The 19,892-nt window shown below is 40.7% G+C and overlaps 1 pseudogene; it reads left to right on the plus strand.

The window, feature by feature from the left end:
- The first annotated feature begins 12,638 nt into the window (after positions 1-12,638).
- Positions 12,639-13,339, plus strand: LOC132522985 (protein TEX261-like; annotated as a pseudogene).
- Positions 13,340-19,892: the final 6,553 nt, after the last annotated feature.

A 19,892-nucleotide genomic window follows, 5' to 3' on the forward strand; every position in this document is an offset into this window, starting at 1 on the left:
AATTCTAGGCAGCCATCAATTAAGAAACAAATGCAGTCTCCAGGGCAAGAACTTGAAGCAAGGAAAGCCACAGAATAAGCCCTGGTTTCTATTAGAAGGTTAGAGGGGAAATCCATAGGAGGAAAGAGAAGAAGCAGAGACCAGAGAATCTGGATATTATCACAGCACAGAGGCAGAGGGAAAAGACCCTCAAGAAAGGGCCATCACTGTAGGGGTCAGAAGGCATCCTGCAAGGAAGACTTCCTGTCAACACCTTGCAGTTAAGTGTGAGAAGGAAGGTGGAGCAGACAATATGGAGGTAGATAGTCGTGACCAATGATGGCACATGGAGAAGAATAAGGGGGAAATCACCAACACGAATGCATGTGTGTGAAAAGAATATTAAAGTTAAATTACTAAGTGAAAAGTTAAAATTGTAGTCTAATATCTCACAGTAGAGGAGAAAAGCAAAACAGATTAGAGTTTTTGTTTTTTGTTACTAAGAAAAAGATTAAAGTCACACTATAACAAATTTTAGACTTCCATAAGAAAATAACTGACAGAGATGAAGGTTGAATTGAACATTACATAATTAAGAATCCAATTTTACTGGACCTGATACGAATAAATAAAACATATACCAGGTTTATTACTTTTTTCCCTTAAGTTTTCAAATTGAACAGGGTAATCTTAAGTTATATCCCACATTAAACTAAAGAATTTAGGTTTAAAAGCTGGAAAATAAATTAACAAGTGATAAGGGATAGGACAGAGGTCAAAGACAAAGAGAGAACACTGATATCACATAGAGAGATGGAGAGGGATCACTCACATGGAAAGCAGAGTATTTGCATAATGCTTACTTGCTCTCAACACACATTCACTGAATGTGAACTACACACAATGTACAAATTAAATGAGATATTGCTCTTCCTTCAATAGATTTACTGTCTAAAATGCTGTATTTATAAAACAGAACCTATTTTCTTAGTGAATCTGAGAGAGAACTCTAGTAACCTGATTTACTTTATAATCATTCAACCTAGGTTTTTGTTGACTCCATAATAGCAAATCTACTGGTTGGAACCAAGGGGGTAAAAAAAGCACAGTCTAAAACGTAAATTCCATAATGATTTTAACTCTCAGCCGTGTATGAAGAAAAAATCTTCGTTTTGTGCCAGGAAAAGCCTAAACTCCTAAAGTTCTTACATCTGAATTGTGGAAGACAGAAGCCCTGATGTTATCCATATTCAGCAAGAGGAACATCTTGAGAGCTCCTTCCCAGTTAGAAGCTTTGCTCTTCTCTCTACTTCTCAAATACAGGCAGAAAAGATAACTTGTAAAATGTAAAAACTAAGTAATTGGAAGAGAGAGAGAGAGAGGAAGGGAAAAGGGAAAGAAGGGGGAGGAGGAAGAGAAGGAGAAAAGAAGAGAGAACACTACCTAACACCCTAAAATGATCTGACGAGGACTTTTCCTTAGATTTATTTTTGTTTCCTTACCATTTCTGTGGTCTTCAAAAATGAGTCATAATTCAGCTGCACACATTAAAACCCCCACAAAAACACTACATTTTATTTCAGCTTGAAAGTAGACATGTGATTTGGAGTTTTAAAGTAATATAGAACCAAGTCATACTTTCTCCCTTCAAGATCCACTTCAAAGCTATTTATGATGTGTCAGCTCTGGTGTGAGGTCAGCCATTTGCACATCATATGACACAAGTTTAATTATGGGAATGTTAGAGAAATATAAGTAAATTAAAACTGTGCATCTCAGAAAGAAGGTGCACATTCCCACAGAATTCATTTATGATTCTTTTATGGAAGTTATGTCACTGAGTCCAAGCTCACACTGCACGCTGCATGACAGGCCGATAAATCGGGAGATGAGGTGTTGAGGCAAGGAATAGGACTTTATTTGGAAAGCCAGCAGACCGAGAAGATGGCAGACTAGGGTCCCCCACAAAAAAATCTTACGGGTTCTGGATGCCAGTTTCTTTTATAGAATCACAGAGAGAGAGGCGATGAATAAGTTAAATAAAAAGGGCCATCAGTCTTGCAAAACATCTCCTGGAACGGCCAGCCTTGGGGAGGGGATGTGTTAATTTCTTCCTTTCCGCAGCCATTCACAGGTGGGCAGGGTCAGATTGTCTCCCTGTGAGCTGAACAAAGGCACTTTAGTTTCATACTCAGGCAGAGGGGCAGGGTTCCCTGAGGCAGACCATTATGTATGATTATAATAACAAAAGGAATGAAAAGCAAAGGTTAAAGTCAAAGAAACAGATCCAACATGGGGTCGAAATTGGCTCATCCCTGTTACAGTTAGACATTGAAAATGGGATATATTAATCTGTAGAAAGATAATTGTCCAATCTATGAATAGTCACAATTTATTTCCTATACTAAGGAATGCCAAATCCTAATTAGATGCTCCCCTTTTGCTGTTTTTAGGCATTTATACAAAAATACTAAAACTGTCAGATTTTTTTTAAATGGAACATAATTTTTAAACTGTGCTTAGCAGCTAGATCTCTGAAAACACCTTTCAAAATAGAAATAGGACATTTTTGAAAAGTGATATAGAAATTAAAATTAGCTGTTTAAAGAATTATTTCTGCTTCTAAAATGGAGTAACACAACAACAGATGAAGTATATGAAACAATTATTTTTCTGACATTGGCTCTCAAAGGTGAAGGAAAATGACCCTGAGAGAGGGGAGGCAAATAAGGAGAGACTTATGACTGCCCACAGTTCACTGCCTGGAGAGACCATCCAGGGTGCAGCAGGAGGAGGTGACTCCAGGGGGCACAGGTGGTCCACCTGAGTTGAGGAGAAGGAACTGAGAGTCTGGGGAGAACCAAGCCACTAGAGTTTACAGAGCACAGTGCACAAGAGGAGAGAACTACATGGAGAAAGAGCTCTGAAGAATTCCAGAAGGTTCCCTTAGAATACTGAGAACTGAGCAGTGTGTGAGTGTGGGGATGCCAGCCAAGGCTAGGGAAAGAAGCACGAGTGAGGAGTGAGAGAACAATCACCAGAGATTTGCAAGCCTGGGAATAGTTCCTGCTCCACCAGTCAGAAGAGAAAACATTGCAATTCTCAGGCTATTAGATAGGGTACTCAGGAGGGTACTTCCTTGGTGGTATAGTGGAATCAGCCCTAGAACAAAGGTTGCTCCGGTTGTTACCGAATGCAATTCATGTGCCTGACTCACAGTGAGGCCAAATATACCAATACATCAGGATTTAGAGCAGAGAAAAGTTTATTGCAAGGCCAAGCAAGAAGAATGTGTGGCTCATGCTCAAAATCCCTGAACTCTCTGATGGTTTTTAGGGAGAAGTTTTTATAGGCAAAATTTGGAGTGAGGGCTGCAGGGTGTGTGACTTTCTTCTGACTGGCTGGTGGTGAGGTAACAGGGCAGTGTTCCAGGAATCTTATGTTTAGCCTGAAGTTACCATCCTCTACCTGGGTGAGGGCCTTAGTTCCTACAGAAGAACTCAAAGATATTGTTATGTATATTCCTTGAGGAGGAACCAGGACACTTCCTCAAGGTTACACTATTGTTTCTTGACTGCTCCTCCTTTCTTTCTGCATTCCCTCCCTTCCCTAATTAGCAACAATTTGAATCTTCCCTTTGGAACTCAGGGAAAGTCAAGGAGGCTGAAGCCTTTTGCCTGCAAATAAGAAACGGGGGACACAGAAGGGATTTGTACCAGGGAAGGTCCCACAGGGTCTTGCTCCATTTCATGGTCTTACATAACATCTCTCAAGAGCAAACCTTGAAAGATCAAACTGTTACCAAGTGACTTAGCTGCATCTCTAAACAATGTTCACTAATGTTCACAGGAACCCAAAATTAGCCAGCATTCAGCAAGGTAAAACTCACAGTGTCTGGCATGCAAAGAGTTAGGAAAATATGACCCATAATGAGAAGAAAAAACCCAATTAATAAAAATAAGCCCAGAGATGATACAGTTATTAGGATTAGCAGATAAGGACATTGAAATAATTATCGTAGCTGTATTCCATGTTCAATGTTCAAGAAAGATTGCACAGGTTATTAGGGATAGGAAAAATATGAAAAATACCAAAATCAAGCTACCTAAAATGAAAATACAATCTCTGAGATGAAAAATACTGGATGGGACTAACAGCAGATTAGACAATAAAGAAGAAAAAATGAGTGAACATGAAGAAATAGGAGCAGAAACTATCCAAAGTGAAACACAAAGAAAAAAGATTGAAAAAAATTAATGGAGCATCAGTGAGCTGTGGGGCACATTCAGTCAGATTAATACACATATAATCGGAATGAAACAGGAGGGAAGGGGGCAGGGCACAAACTTTAAAGGAATGACATAGCCCAAGGACATGACATAAACTGATTAGAACAAAATGGGTCCAAGATGGCCGACAAGTTGACTTCCATTAGACCTGAGCCTCAGTATATGCTCACTGTAACACATCAGCAAGCTAAATGACACACCCACAGGCACCATGACAGTTCCAAGGCCGACCATAAGGATAAAAAAGTGGGCAGTGCCCCATTTGCTGGAAATCCCCACCCCTTCCCAAAATGGCTGGAATACTCCTCCCATTTATTAGCCAATGAAATTATCCACCCCTATAAAAACTGAAAACCCCATACCCTAGTGCCTTTCTCACCTTCTGAGATGGCCCACATTCTGTCTGTGGAGTGTGTTTCTCTCTAAATAAATCCACTTCTTACCTATCACTTTGTCTCTCACTGAATACTTTCTGAGATGAGACATCAAGAACCTGAGCTTCATTAACTCCTGAAACCAGGTGTGTGATTTCGGTTGGCAGACTGTGGGTTTTGGCCGGGTTCGAGCCCCAGTCAGGGTTTTGGCCAGGTTTGCGTCCTGGCCACATGGGTTTGAGTCCCAATCAGGGTTCTGGCCGGGTTAGAGTCCTGGCCTCGTGGGTTCAAGTCCCAATCTGAGGTGCACAGTTTCAGGAGTCCCTGTAGGAAAAAAGAGGTAAGGGGAACATTATTGGAAACAATAACATCCCCCAAATTTCCAAATCTGATAAAAACTCTAAACCAGTGGTGCTCAACTGGGGGTGACTTTGCCCTTGAGGACATTGGCAATGTCTGGAGTCATTTTTGGTTGTCACAGAGGAGAATAATACTGGAATCTAGTGGGTAGAAGCCAGGAATGCTAAACATCCTATAATGCACAGACAGCCTCCACCAGGCCCCATAGTGCTGAGACTGAGAAACTCAGCTCTAAATCCGCAGGTCCAAGAAGCCCAATCAGCCCCAAGCACAGAGAGAGAGTTGGGGAAAGAGAGAGAAGAGAACAACATGAAGGCATGTCATAATTGGATTGCCTTAATCTGTGATAAAGAGAAATCTTAAAAGTAGCCAGAACAAAAAGGCATATTATGTCACAAAATCAAAGATAAGAATGATAATGAACTTCTCTTCACAAGCAATGAAAGCCAGAAGATAGTGCAGCAACATCTTTAAAGGACTGGGGTCTAAATGTGGGGCTGTAAACCTACATTTCTATAATCAGCAAAAATATTTAGAAAACTTAGGCAAAACAAAGACTTTTTATGATATAGTGAAACTGAAAGAATTCATCTCCAGCAGATTTGTAGTATAGGACATAATTTTTAAAGTTCTTCAGGAAGAAGAAAATCATACCAGGTTGAAATCTGTGAGGAGAAATAGACAAATCACAATTGTAACAAGAGATTCCAACACCCCTCTCTGAACAACTGAAAGAATGAGTAGGCAGAAAATCAGGAAAGGCATAGAAGACTTGAACAAGACTTGAACAATATTATCAATCAGCTTGACCTAGTTGACATTTATAAAATACTCCACCCAACAACAGCAGAATACGTATTTTTCCAAGTGCACATGGGATGTTTACTGAGACAGGCTACATCTGGGCTATAAAACAAGTCTTGATAAATTTAAAATAATTTAAATCATACAAAGTATGTTCTCTGATCACAATAGAATTACCTTAGAAATAAATATTAGAAAGATATCTAGAAAATCACCAAATACTTATGAAACCAAGCAGGACCCTGTGGGACTCCTGGGCACAAAAGACTTTCTATGTCCCCCATTTCTTGTAGGGAATAGACTCCAGCCTCCATGACCTTACCTGAGTTCCAAAGGGCAGATTCGAACAGTTGCTAATCTGGGAAGGGAGGGGATGCAGAGACAAGGGAGGAGCAGCCAAGAAACAATAGTGCAGCCTTGGGGCAGGGTCCTGGTTCTGCCTCAAGGGACACACATAACAACACCTTTGAGCTATTTACAGAGCTAAAACCCCCAACAGGTAAAAGATGTTAGCATTCTTCATTCCAGAGAAGACCACCTGAGGCCAGATTAAAGGAACCAGAGAAGTTCATCAGGAGACTACTTGAGACCAGATTAGAGTGCAGGCCCTGCACACACCCTAATCCTTATCAGCAACCCTGCCCTTGAACCGTTACTATAAAACTCCTCACCAAATCCTCCTGGGTTGGGACACACAGTTTTGAGAGGCATGAACCCACTGTGTCCCCCTTTTCCTGGCAAAGCAATAAAGCCATTCTTTTCTACTTCACCCAAAACTCTGCCTCTGAGATTTGATTCGGCACTGGTGCACAGATGCCGAGTTTTCAGCAGCAGTTCTAAGTCAAGGTTAATTTTTTCCTATGGATATCTGATTGCTCTAACACCATTTGTTGGAAAGACTATTTTTCCTTCATTGAATTGCCTTTGAATCTGCATTAAGAATCAGCTACCCATACTTGTGGGGTTATTTCTGGAGAATCTCTTCTGTTCCATTGACCTATGTGTTTATTCTTGCACCAGTACCACATGGTCTTGGTTACCATAGCTATGTAAAAATCTTAAGATTGCTTCCCAATTTATTCTCCTTTTTCAAAATTTTATTAGATATTCTAGTTCCTTTGACTTTCCAAATACATTTAGAATAATATCATCTATATTGACAAAATCTTGCTGGGATTTTGATAGAAATTGCCATAAATCTGTATATCACTTTAGAGGCAATTGACATCTTTACTATGTTGAGTCTTCCAAACATGAACATATTATATCTCCATTTATTTAGATGTAGTTTGATTTCTTTCTTCAGAATTTTTTAGTTTTGAGCATTGAAGTTCTGTGCATGTTTTCTTATATTTACACCTAAATATTTCACCTCATCTTGAGCTATTGTAAATGCATCCTTAAGTATGATCCTGTCTGTAGGTTTTGTAGATAACTTTTATGAGGTTGAAGAAGTTCCTTTTACTCCTACATTGCTGAAAGTTTTTATCATGAATCTGTATTGGGTTTTCTCAAATGTTTTATTTTTTGCATGAATTGAGATGAACTTATGATTATATATTATTCTATTACATGAATTGATTTTTAGATATTAAAATCACTTTAGAATAAATCTCACTTGGTCCTGGTGTATAACCCTTTTTATGTATTGCTGAATTTGACTTGGGAATATTCTGGCTGTGATAAGACTGGATATTGTACTAAATTTTTTTCTTATGATTTCTTTGTCTGGCTTTGGTATCAGGGTAATAATGCCCTCATTGAAGAAGTAGGGAGTCTCCCTCCTCCTCAACTCTCTGAAGAATTTGTGATATACTATTATTATTCTTTAAATATTTGATAAAATTCATCAGTGATGCCATCTGGGCCATGCTTTTCTTTGTGGAATTTTTTTATTCCTAATTAAATAATTCCTACTTTCCTTGTTATAGGTCTATTCAGATATTCTATTTGTTCTTTTTTTAAAAATATTTTTCACCTCCTTTATTTTAGCATTGGTGTTTTGACTATAGGTTTTTTTTTCTTTTTTTAAGAATTGGGGACTTCCCTGGTGGTCCAATGGTTAAAAATCTGCCTTCCAATGCAGGGGACGTGGGTTCAATACCTGGTCGAGGAACTAAGATTCTACATGCCATGGGGCAACTAAACCCATGCACCACAACTAGAGAGCCTGCATGCTGCAACTACTGAGCCCATGCACTCTGGAGCCCGTGAGCCACAACTAGAGAGAAGCCCACTCGCCACAGTAAAGAGCCCACTCGCCACAGAGAGTGGTCTGTGTGCCACAATGAAAGATCCTGCATGCTGCAAGGAAGATCCGGCACACCACAACTAAGACCCAATGCAGCCAAATAAATAAATAATTGAAGTACAGTTGAATTACAATCTTGTGTTAATTTCTGCTGTACAGCAAAGTGATTCAGTCATATATATATATATATATATATACACATACATATATATTCTTTTCCATATTCTTTTCCATTATGGTTTATCACAGGATATTGAATATAGTTCCCTGTGCTATACAGTAGGACCTTGTTGTTTGTCCATCCTATATATAACGGTTTGCATCTACTAACCCCAACCTCCCACTCCATCCCTCCCTACTGCCGTTGGCAACCACAGGTCTGTTCTCTATGTCTGTGGGTCTGTTTCTGTTTCGTAGGTAGGTTCATTTGTGTCATATTTTAGATTCCACATATAAGTGATATCATATGGTATTTATCTCTCTCTTTGTGACTTACTTCACTTAGTATGATAATCTCTAGTTCCATCCATGTTGCTGCAAATGGCATTATTTCATTTTTTTTAATAGCTGAGTAGTATTGCATTGTATATATGTACCACATTTTCTTTATCCATTCTTCTGTCAATGGACATTTAGGTTTTTCAGATATTCTATTTCTTCTTGACTCAATTTTGGTTATTTGCATCTTTCTAGGAACTTGTCTATTTTAACAACGTTGTCTATTTGTAGTTATAATTAGTTCAGAATATTCTCTCATAATTGTTTTGATTTCTGTAAGGTCAGTTGTGAAGTCCACTCTTTCATTTCTGGTTTTGGTAATTTGTGTCTTGTCTCTTATTTTTTTGGTTAATATAACTAAGTTTTGTCAATTTTGTTGGCCTTTTCCTAGCATCAAATTTGGTTTCCTTGATTATCTCTATTAATTTTTTTCTGTGTCATTGATTTCTGCTTTTAATATTTATCATTTCTTTCCTTCTATTTGCTTTATAATTGTTTGCTCATTTTTTCTAGTTTCCTATGGTGAATGCTTGAGTTGTTGGGTTGAGATACCTTCTTTCTTTTTTGACTTAAGGCAGTAAATTCCCCTTTAAGCACTGCTTTCACTGAATCCCCTATATTTTGATTTGTTGTGTTTCTGTTTTAATTGAGTTAAATCTTTAAATTTTAATCTTCTGCTATCTTTTTTGGGGCCATGAATTATTTAGAAGTTTAATTTACAAATACTTGAAGTTTTCCCAGATTCTTTCAGTTATTGGTCTCCATTTTAATTCCATTGTGTTCAGAGAACATACTTTGCATAATCTTTATCTTTTTCAACTTAGTGAGGCTTGTTTTGTGTCTCAACATATGATCTATGCTGGAGAATGTTCCATGAATTCTTGAAAAGAATATATATTCAGCAGTCATTGGTGTATGTTCTGTAAATGCTACTTAAGTCAAGTTGGTTGATAGTGTTGTTAAAGTCTTCTTCATCCTTTCTGATTTGCTGCCTGGTTGTTCTTTCAATTGCTGAGAGTAGAGTACTGAAATTTCCAACTATTATTTTTGAATTGTGTATTTCTCCTTTCAGTTCTGTCGAGATTTGATTCATGTAAATGGGGACTCTGTCATTAGGTGTGTGTATTTTAAAATTTTTATATGTTCCTTGTGTATTGATAATGAATTGCCTCTCTTTGTCTCTAGTATTATTTGTTTCCTCAAATTCTACTTTGTCTGATTTCAAGACAAACTAGAATATAGGCCTTCCGGTTCGCTTGTGGTTATTATATGCCTACTATATGTTTTCCACACAAATTTGTTTGAATCTAAGATGTGTCTATTGTAGAAAACAAAGTTATATCTTGATTCTTCATCCAGTCTCACTATCTGTGCCTTTTAAGTTGGATGTTTAACACACTCATATTTAATGTAATTATTGATATGCTACCTTTTTCTACCTTCTTTTTGCTACCTTTTTTCTATATGTCTCATATCTCTTTTCTTCTTCCATTCCTCCTTTACTATCTTCTTTTGTTCTAAATGAAACTTTAGAGAGCACTATTTATTCCTCTATTGACATTTTAACTATTTTTTTAGTTATTTTATTAATGATTGCTCTAGGGATTACAATATGCATCTTACCTTATCACAGTTTACTTTAGAATAATACTAACTGAAGTTTGGCCAAATAGAGAACATCTGCTCAAATTTATCATTTCTTTCCCTGGCCTTTACACTATTATTGTGACATTTATTGCATTTATATATATTATAAATCCAATAATATAGCTTTAAAATGTTATGCATTTTAATTAAGAGAAGAAATGAGAAAAAATACATATAGAGCCTTTGATATTTACTTATGTATTCCTTCCTTTCTTCCTGTGTATTTCAAGTTACTATCTGGTATCATTTTCTTTCAGTCTGAAGAACTTTTTCTGTATTTCTTGTTAGGCCAATATGCTAGCTCCTCTTGATCTTTATTTATCTGGAAAAAGCTTTTCCCATCCTCATTTTTAAAGGATAGTTTTGCTGGATATAGAATTCTTGTTTGGCAATCTTTCCTTTGGCACTTTAAATATGTCATTCTACACTTTTATGTTTTCCATTGTTTTTGATGAGAAGTCATTTTCTCATTCAAGTGTATGTCATTTTCCTCTTGCTTTCAAGATTTTCATTTTGTATTTGGCTTTCAACTGTTTGGCTATGAAGTGCATGGTGTGGATCTCTTTGTGTTTATCCTTCTTCGATCTGTAGGTTAAAGTTTTTCATCAAATTTTTGAAATTTGGCCCATTATATCTTCAAATATTTATCTGTCCCTTTCCCTTTCTCCTCTCCTCTGAGACTCCCATTACAATTATGTTGGTACACCTGATGTTGTCTCACAGATACCTGTGGCTGTCTTTAACTTTCTTCAATCTTTTTTTATCTTTGTTTTCAGATTAGACAATTTTTATTGATCTATTATGCTTGCTATTTCTCTTTTAGGCATCTTAATTCTGCTTCTGAGCCCCTTTAGTAAAAGTTTCATTTCAGTTATTGTAATTTTCCATTCAAGAATTTCCATTTGGTTCTTTTGTATAACAACATCTTTATTGAGAGTCTCTAGTTGTTGAGTGATTGCTGTAATGCATTGCTCTAGTTATTTAAATATGGGTTCCTTTAGCTATTTGAATTTATTTACAATAGCTGTTTTGAAGGCTTTGTCTGCTATATCCAATATCTGGGGATAACCAGAGCCAATAGCTATTGACTCCCTTTTTTCTGAGTATGGGCCACACTTTGTTGTGCCTTTGCCTGTCTTATGATGTTTTATTGAAAATATAATGTATTGTAGCAACTCTGGATTCCAATTCCCTTCTCTCATGCATTATTGTTGTTGTTTTGTTTGTGTACTCTGTCTCCCCAACAGTGTATGGTTGCTGATGTATCTGCTCAGTTGTTTGTTCTTATTTTTGTGTTTAAGCCCTCTTTCCCAGGTTTTGTCCTGGTGACTGCATAGCTTAGCATTCAGGTAAAGGTTAATCAGATTGTTCTCAGAGCTAATGAGGTTTCCACCTTCTGCTGATGGGTCTGTGTGTGGGCAGAGGAGCACCTTCTAAGCTCAAGTGACTTTCAAGTGTACCTTGGCTTTCACGTTCCACTGAAATCTCTTGCATCTTCACTCCATAAAAAGGCATACTGTGATGGCTGGAGATGTGCAAATGTCTTCAGTCTGCTGTAGTCTTTCTCATACAGTCTTTCTGCACACACTCTGGGATATGTTGAGTTATCAAGTTCCCATTGCTGTCTCACCTCCTGGAGCTCCCTAGTAAATTCTCAGCTTTCCTTCTGGTCCATTGCTTGCTCAAAATGGTCCTGAACTGTTAGCAGAGCTTCAGGTCTTCCCTGATCACTTGCTAATGAGATCTACTTTAACTGAAATAACTCCAGATCAAGTGAGATCTCTCTAGCAGTGGAATCAAAGGTGATAGTTTTCTTGCCCTGCCTCCACATTTTAAAAAATAAATTTATTTATTTTTGGCTGCATTGGGTCTTCGTTGTTGTGCGTGGGCTTTCTCTAGTTGTTTCGAGCAGGGGCTACTCTTTGTTGTGGTGTGCAGTCTTCTCATTGCAGTGGCTTCTCTTGTTGTGGAGCACGGGCTCTAGGTGCACGGGCTTCAGTAGTTGTGGCCCATGGGCTTAGTTGCTCCGCGGCATATGGGATCTTCCCGGACCAGGGCTCAAACCAGTGTCCCCTGCACTGGCAGGCAGATTCTTAACCACTGCACCACCAGAGAAACCCCTGCCTCCACATTTATTGAACTATGATGATGGGAGGTGACAGCAGCTTCCCCAAGAAAGAACGTCCATGCTCTTGCTGTTTGTAACTGAATTTCAGTAGTTTTCATTGATAAAATTTTCTCAGTTTGATGTGTGCACTTGGTGAATTTCCAAGCACTGAAATAGTTGTTTGACAGTTCTGACAGTTTTCTCCAGCTTTGATAAATGATTTTTGGGAAGAGGATGTGTGGACTTGCTAACAGGATCATGTCAAAAATCCAAATAGCAAGTGTGCAGGCCTATCCCAGCGGTCAGGGGGCAGGCAGGGCATGGGCATCATGTGGCTCATGTACCTGCTGAGCTGGCTGTTGCTCTTCATCCAGGTGGCCTTCATCATGCTGGCCATTATAGCCGGACTCTACTACCTGGCAGAATTGATAGAAGAATACACAGTGGCCACTAGTAGGATCATAAAATACATGACCTGATTCTCCACAGCTGTATCGATTGGCCTCTACATTTTTGAGTGCTTCCCCACCTGTATGATTGGCATGGGTCTCTGCACCAACCTTGTCTACTTTGGTCTCCTCCAGACCTTCCCCTTAGTCATGCTGACCTCGCTTAACTTCATCCTGTTGTATGGGTTAGTGGTGGTGAATCATTACCTAGAGTTTCAATTTTTTGCAGAGGAATATTATCTTTTCTCAGAGGTCCTGGCTTATTTCACTTTCTGCCTGTGGATAATCCCATTTGCATTCTTTGTGTCACTGTCGGCTGGGGAGAACGTCCTGCCCTCCACCATGCAGCCAGGAGACGATGTGGTCTCCAATTACTTCACCAAAGGCAAGTGGGGCAAATGCTTAGGAATCCTGGTTGTCTTCTCCTTCATCAAAGAAGCCATTTTACCCAGTCGGCAGAAGATATACTGACCCCCTGGGGAGGGGATGCTGGGGCAAGATCAGGAGAGTCAGGCCCCTGGGCCTCTGCACTAAGTGGGGGCCAGTAGCTAGAAGGCACCTTCCCCCAGCCCTGGCCCTCCTTCCCTGACTCCCCCAGATGCCCCCATCCCCACCCTCCTCAGGAGGTTCAGCTTGGCTCAGATCTGATGCTGCCAGAGGCTGAGACTTCAGAGAGCACTAGGGAGGATGCTGTGCCTGCTTAGCCAGGAGGCCGTGGTCCACCTTTGGAGGGCAAAGGCTGAGCTCCTGTGGCCCTCCCGCCCCCTCCTGTGATGGGTCTGGAGTTCTGGCTCAGCCAGGGCAGGCAGGGCAGGGGCCGTGAAGCTGAAGAGCAGATGGTGATAATTGCTGTGGCAGATGGCCGTAGGGAGGGGCCGTGGCTTAGCACTCGTAAGAGAAAGTTTCTGCTGTTGAACTGCGATTTCTGTCCAAGTGCTGATTGCCATTTGAATAAAGATGCTAGATGGCACTGTTTGCCATAATACCCTGAAAAAAAATATCCAAAGAGTACTTTTGTTGCAAGAATTCTCTTGCAGTGCTAGACATTGTTTATCTTTACTCACCATCCATTTCTACATTTATTCTTCTACTCCTTGTGAAGGGTGGGAAGGTTAAAAACTACATCTCCCAGAGACTTTTGCCCTTAGGAGTCTGGATTGATTGACTTGGGTTCTGCCAATAAGATGTGATTGCATGAGATATGGAAGGCAGAAGGGAGGAGGGTGCCATTCTCTTGGCAGAGATGGCACTGATGTGTAGGTTCTGGCAGATGTGAACTTTTGCAATGGCCCAATTCCATATCCCACTCACTTTCACCCAGTTTCATGGGTGTGGCAGCTGTGACCTTGGCAATGGTTTCATGCAGCTTCTTGATCTCTGGATTACAGCTGCTATGGCAGGACTCTGAGGCCTAGTCATAGCCCCACCGACTTCAAATCTTAAAGTCCTTTCCATGATTTTGCAAGCAACTGATTCCCTGTATTAAATCCCTATCTGTTTGAAACATCTAGAGTGATTTCTATCTCCTGAACTACAACTTCATCTATACAATTATATTTTGGAGACTTTGGGATGATTAAACTCTTCTTTTAGGCAATGGTTACTCTCCCTTGAGGGGCTATTATCCAGGTCTGACTGAGAAAATCACATATCACCCATAGTTCCTGGACTGGGATGTGGCAACCATATGAGACTTGGATTGTCTTCATTGGGCAGGGTTGATATGTATTTTATGTAGGTGTGGGCATTATTTAAAGTGTGTATATGGGAAAGGGGTGGTGAGAAGAGTTGTTTGTTGGTGAAATCTCAAACATTTCAGCCCAGATGCCCAGATCCCAGCTGCATGGAGCCTGGGAGGTGAGGATTGGCCCCTTGTTTGAGCTTCAAAACTGGGAGGTTGGCCCATCTTCCATCAAAACTCACATGATGGGGGAATTCTCCCAACACAGGAAAGGGTTCTGATCCTAGAGGCCCAGAAATAACACAGATTTTTCACAGTGGTAGTTGGATGAGAGCCTGGAAAGATGGGGAGGCCACATGGGGGAGCTATGTTTAACACAGCCTTGGAAATTCATCTGGAAATGCCATGTTGGCTGGGGATCCAGGAGGACCCAGAGGTGGAGTAAGACATGAAGAACAGTTTAGGTGGCAGTGGGGTGATGATGATGAGTGAGAGTGTAGATTCCCCTCCCGATCTCCCAGAGCTCAGGGGTTCAAACCCATGGCCATATCATTCTCTGTTCCTCAATTTCCTCATCTGAAAAATGGGGATAATAGCTAGGCCATTAGGCTTTTGTAAGGATTAAATAAGATAAAGCAGGCACATGAGAGCAACCAATGGATTCATTTAAAACAAGAAGTAGGTCGAAGCAGGAGGTCAGAATTCATGTCCACTAGCAGGGACAGCCACCCAGAAGTCAAGTGGCACTCAGATGATAGCTATTCAGAGACAGGTAAATGACTTTTTTTTTTTCGTCTTCTCATGTTTTATGAAGGTAATATCATTACAACATTAAAACACTTGAAATTTTTTATCTTAAAAATTTCAAAATAGACCCAAAAGTCAAGAGCATAATGTAGCACCCACCCAGCTTCAACTACCATCAACAACTTCTGAAATTTCATTATCCTCATCTCCCCTTTTTTCTGGAGTATTTGAAAAAATATGTTAACCATCATGTTCTCCACTTGTACATACTTGCAGGTGTATTTACATCCAAACAGTCATTTTTCTACATAATCACACTTTAAATTAACAATAATTCCTTTATCAAAAATGTTTAAAGAAAAATAATTCCCCATACTCCCATCACTATTTAAACCACAGTGACTCCACTTCTCTTCCAGTTCTGCAGGAAGTGTGCAAGGCCCAGCTCCAAAGTTCCAAGCACAGGAACTCTCTCTTCTGTTTCTTCCCCCTCTTAAAATTGTATCATGTTCAGTTCCATGTAGCCCCACTATCTTAACCAGGGGAGCTGGGTGAGTTAATATACCTTTAAAAATACCTTACGACCATTTAGCTCTTATGAATATTGATGCAAAAATCTACAACGAAATACTAGCCAACCAAATTCGGCTGCATATTAAAAGGATTACACCATGACCAAATGGAATTTATTCCCAGAATGCAAGGATGATTCAACATATGAAAATCAACCAATGTATCACATTAACAGAATGAACAGGAAAAAGAACCCACACACATGATCATTTCAATTGATGCAGAAAACCTTTTGACAAAGTCCAACACCCTTTCATGATAAAAACACTCAACAAACTAGGATAGAAGGGAACTTCCCCAACATGATAAAGGCTATATATGAAAAAATCCACAGTGAACATCAAACTCAATGATGAAAGACCTAAAGCTTTCCCCCTAAGATCAGAAGTAAGACAAGGATGCCTACTTTTGCTACTTCTTTTCAACATAGTACTGGAAGTTCTGGCCAGAGCAATTAGACAAGAGAAAGAAATAAAAGGCATCCAAATTGGTAAGGAACAAGTAAAATTATCTTTGTCCATATCTTATACATAGAAAATGCTAAAGATTCCACACCAAATAAACAAACCCCGAAACCTATTAGTGCTAATAAGCAAATTCAGAAAAGTTATAGGATACGAAATCAACACATAAAAATCAGTTGCATACAGTAACAATGAACAATCTGAAAAAAATATTTAGAAATTAACTTAACCAAAGTGGGTAAAAACTTACAGATCGAAAATTACAAAACACTTCTAAAAGAAGTTAAAGAAGACATAAATATGGAAAGACATTCTGTGTTCATGGACTGGAAGACAATATTGTTAAGATGTCAATGCTACTCAAAGCATCCTATAGATTCAATGCAATTCCTATCAAAATCCTAATGATTTTTTTGCAGAAATTAAAAAAAAAATCCTAAAACTCATATGGAATCTCAAGGGACCCCAAATAGCCAAAGCATTTTGTAAAAGAACAAAGTTGGAGGATTCACACTTCCCTATTTCAAAACTTACTTCAAAACTACTGTAACCAAAACAGTGTGGTACTGGCATAAAGATAGACATACAGACCAGTGGAAAAGAAATTCTAGGGAATTCCCTGGTGGCTCAGTGGTTAAGAATCTGCCTGCCAATGCAGGGGACATGGGTTTGATCCCTGGTGTGGGAAGATCCCACATGCCGCGGAGCAACTAAACTACTGAGCCTGCACTCTAGAGCCCATCTGCCACAACTACTGAGCCCACACACCACAACTACAGAAGCCCACACACTCTAGGGCCTGTGTGCTACAACTACTGAAGCTGTGTTCTGCAACTACTGAAGCCCACGCACCTAGAGCCCGTGCACCACAATGAAGAGTAGCCCCCGCTCGCCACAACTACAGAAAGCCCATATGCAGCAATGAGGACCCAATGCAGCCAAAAAAAAAAAGGTCCACATCAAAAAAATAAAATTAAATTAAAATAAAAAAATAAGAAGAGTGTAAAAAAAAAAAAGCAAAAAGAAAAGAAAAGAAATTCCAGAAACAACCCCTTGCATATAAGGTTGATTGATTTTTGACATGGGTGCCAAGACCATTTAACAGAGAAAGGACAGTCTTTTCAACAAATGGCACTGGAAAAACTGGATATACGGTATATGTCTGAACCCCTAAGGCCTGGCACAGAGTTTATCAAATGAATGACATTTGGGTCAAAGACTCATCCTACATTACACAATATGAATACGTGAGGGATGCCATGCCATTTACTCTGCTGTCAGTTGAGCTAAGTATGCCTAGGCAGGGAGTCACCAACAGGGGATGGCTTTGCTCCTTGGTCTACAACCAAGGATAGCCACAGGCAGAGAGGAGACAGGATTCCAGGAGGAGGAGGGACGTTTGTGAGCACCCAGAGCTCCTGAGCAAATAGCAAAAAAGGGAACCTAATAGCAAATAGCCTTTGAGCAAATAGCTTTGGTAGCAAAAAAGTGGCCACATCTAGGCCAGGTCCCAGCCCGGACACTTGTGTGCATAAGCATCCTGCCCCTTTGCCCTGGATGGGAGGAGTGGGGGACCCGGAGCCTTTGCTTATGAAGGTAGAGCGGGTTTCTGAGAAGATATCACTTACCTTTGCCTCCAGGCTAATGGTCACCCAGTCATTCTTGGCAGGGGGGTGCACCATGGGCACCCAGCACCCCAGTGTGACAAAGGCCTCCATTCTCCCATGTCTTCCATCCTGGTGAAGGGGTATAGGGTCCAGGGAGGGGGATAATAAGGACAGCCTGGTCTCTGCTGAGTCCTGAGCCCCTGCAGGACCCTGGCTGGAGGCCCTGGTGTGTGGGTCAGGAGACTGCTGAGGCCTGGTCAAGGTCCCTGCCTCCTGGAGCTGACATTCCAGGAGGAGACAAAGGTGCAAACGTGAATAAGCACAACATGCAGGATGCCACGGAGGAAGATAAAGCCAGGAAGGGGAACAAGTCATGAGGGCAGAAGGGCCACTTCCCAGAATGTGAAGTGTCTTGGGGGGTGGCTGCTGTAATTAGGCTTTGCCTCTGGGAGGGGGCTATGATCTTAAGTTTTGTGCCCCACCAAATTCACACATTAAATCCTAACCCCCAAGGTGATGGTGTTAGGATGGTGGGGTCTTTGTGGGTGATTCGATCATGAGGGTGGAGCCCCCATGATAAGTGGCCTTATAAAAGAGACCCCAGAGAGCTGCCTCACCCCTCCTGCCATGTAAGGACACAGTGAGAGAAGAGGAAGCCAGTTCTCACTAGACACTGAATCTGCTGACACCATGGTTTTGGACTTCCAGCACCTTAAGAAATAAATGTCTTTTGCTTATAAGCCTCCCAACCGTGGTATTGTTACAGCAGCCTGAATGTACTAAAGGAAAGAGTTTTGAGCTGAGGGGGTATGACTTGCCTTGGGCTAAGGATCCTACTGCTGCTGTTAGAGAAAATATAGGGTGAGGGGGCTGGGGGAAGGCCAGTGAGAAGATGACTACAATAGTCCAGTTGGGAGGCAATTGGGTTCGAGCCAAAGAGGGGGCAGTCAGGAAGGCAGGAGGCCAAGGCTAGTTCTGAGTCTGTCGTTTGCTCACAGATTGACAAGTCAGATGGAGTGTGTAAGAAGCCAAAGGTGATAACTAAGGATTTTGCCCTGAGCCTGTTTTCTCATTTGTAAAACATGTAGCATAAGTCCCACATCCCGGGGTATTGGGAGGACTCGATGAAATGATGGAGGGCAGGCACCTGGCAATGTTGGAGGCCCAGTTGGAGCCCAAAAAGCAGCAGACCTGCTTCTCTTATCTTTGCCAATCCCCTATTCCAGCAGCCTCACTGGCCACTTCCTGTGCATCTTCTGGGTCTCCACTCAGGTGTCATATCCTCAGGGAACCTCTTCCTGATGACTATTCCCCCAACACTGTCACACATCATGGCTCCTCCAGTGACAGGTCCTCTGTCCCCAGCACCTATGAGAGTCCTTGCCTGTCCCCTTCCACCACCACCCTGTCTCCAAGTTCTAAGCTCCATGGTCAATGCCTGCCTGCACCAGATTCCCACAGCCTTTTCTCTTCTCCCTCCTCAGGCCAGCCTCATATGAAGGCATGGAGTTGGGTGGGGGTTTGGAGTTTGGCCAGTTTGGGTCAGAAGGGGCCACCAATTCTCAGAGCATCTTCCTCTTATGTTCCTTCTCCCTTCTTTTCCCTAGCATCTCTCGCACTTAGACTGAATGGTGAGCCTAGGCCTGAGGGTTTCCTAGGACTTGGGACTCTCAGCTAAGACAAGGACAGACAGGCTGATTGGGCATCTCACTCCTACTGTGATTGAATGCCCTAAAAATTATTTTTTAATTTCACAAGTAAAATTATGACATATTCTCCTCATACAAATAAAACATGAAACCACTAAAAGGAATCAGGGCTCCTTGGAGAAATGGCTGATTCCAGGTCTGGGCCCAGAGTACAAGATGATCCTGGAACAACTTTGCTAGAATGTAAGAAAATTCTTAAAAATCGTGACATGTTGAAAGGATACAAAGCCAGCTGGTGGAGCTCCCACTGGCCAAATCTGCCACATCTGAGCATCTAAGTGAATATGGAGAGTAATGGATTATAACTCATTAAGTAAAATAAGAATCCACAGATCCATACCACTAATGAATGT

This window comes from Lagenorhynchus albirostris, chromosome 7 (assembly GCF_949774975.1).
Source record: "Lagenorhynchus albirostris chromosome 7, mLagAlb1.1, whole genome shotgun sequence".
Lineage (NCBI taxonomy): Eukaryota > Metazoa > Chordata > Mammalia > Artiodactyla > Delphinidae > Lagenorhynchus > Lagenorhynchus albirostris.